Source organism: Anolis carolinensis, unplaced genomic scaffold (genome assembly GCF_035594765.1).
Source record: "Anolis carolinensis isolate JA03-04 unplaced genomic scaffold, rAnoCar3.1.pri scaffold_30, whole genome shotgun sequence".
Taxonomy (NCBI): Eukaryota; Metazoa; Chordata; class Lepidosauria; order Squamata; family Dactyloidae; genus Anolis; species Anolis carolinensis.
Genome location: NW_026943839.1, coordinates 84,183 through 85,909, shown reverse-complemented (window position 1 = coordinate 85,909; position 1,727 = coordinate 84,183).

Genomic DNA, 1,727 nt, shown 5'->3' with positions numbered 1-1,727 from the left:
TTGCCTGGCGGGGGCCCGGAAAGAGGGAGGGAGGCAAAGAGGGAGGGAGGCAAAGAGGGAGGGAGGGAGGGAGGGAGGGAGGTGTCGCCAGCCGGGCAACCTGGCCTGACCTCTCCTCTCCTGCCCGGGACGCGCCTTTCGCCTCAGCCTCGCCCCCGTGCCCCTTAACGCCCACCGGGGTTAATAATAATGGATAATAATAATAAGGGAACACTCCGAGGCATCCCAACCGGAGGAGGGAGACCCCAGAGTGGGGAGGGGGCGGAGGAAGGGGAGGGCGGGGGTCTGCTCGTTTCACACACACCCCCCCTCCCTGCAGTCTTTCTAAAGCCCCCCCCCCCCCCTGCAAAGGAAGGGAGATTAAACTCAACTTGGGTGACCAGGCGGAGAAAAACTTTTCTCATTCAAGAAACAGAAAGTTCTGAAGAAAGGACGTGCTACTGACGAATTGTCCCTTAACAGGTGTCTCACTTATTTTAATTGACATTTCAATAATTATAGCACGCTTAATCCTATTTCAATACGTGTCTTTTGCATCTTTTAAAAGCTGTGTCTGCGCCGCTTTCGGGGGAAGAAAGTGGGTCAGTGAGAAATACAACAGCAAGAGTGGGTTGCTGTGAGTTTTCCTGCCTGTGTGGCCATCTTCCAGAAGCAGCATTCTCTCCTGACGTTTCGCCCACATCTATAGCAGGCACCCTCAGAGGTTGTGAAGTCTGTTGGAAACTCGGCAAGTGGGGTTTATATGTCTGTGGTGGGAGATGTTAGGGGTTCCTTCAGGCAGGAAGCAGACAGGCTTTGAATTTGCAAGGCCGTTCAATGCTAATCAAAGTGATCAATTGCAACATTCACACTGCCTCCAATAGACAAGAGTTCTTCCTCCCACCCTGGACCTTCCACACACATATAAACCCCACTTTGCCTAGTTTTCCAATATATCTCACAACCTTTGGGGATGCCTGCCATAGATGTGGGTGAAATGTCAGGAGATAATGCTTCGGGAACATGGCCAGACAGCCTGGAAAACTCACGGCAACCTAGTGATTCCGGCCATAAAGGCCTTCGGCAACATACAGAAACGTAATAATAACCACAGCAGAAACAGCAACAAAAATGGGTAAGGATGTAAACTTGGGTGTTTAATTAGAATGGAGAGTGCAGTCAAGGCATGGAAAGGAGATGAAGACCTGGGAAGGAAGGAAAGACCTAAAAGAAAGAAAGAAAGAAAGAAAGAAGAAAGAAAGAAAGGAAGGAAGGAAGGAAGGAAGGAAGGAAGGAAGGAAGGAAGGAAGGAAGGAAGGAAGGAAGGAAGGAGAAGGAAGGAAAGAAAGTAGGAAGGAAGGAAGGAGGAAGGAAGAAAAGGAAAGAAAGAAAGAAAGAAAGAAAGGAAGGAAGGAAGGAAGGAAGGAAGGAAGGAAGGAAGGAGAAGGAAGGAAAGAAAGAAAGAAAGAAAGAAAGAAAGAAGAAAGAAAGAAAGAAAGAAAGAAAGAAGAAAGAAAAGAAAAGAAAGAAAGAAAGAGGGAAGGAAGGAAGGAAGGAATAGAAAGAAAGAACAGAAGGAAAGGAAAGAAGGAGGAAGGAAGAAAAGAAAGAAAGAAAGAAAGAAAGAAAGAAAGAAAGAAGAAGAAAGAAAGAAAGAAAGAAGGAATTAGGAAGGAAGGAAGGAAGGAAGGAAGGAAGGAAGGAAGGAAGGAAGGAGGAATGAAGGGAAGGAAGGAAAGGAGGAAGGA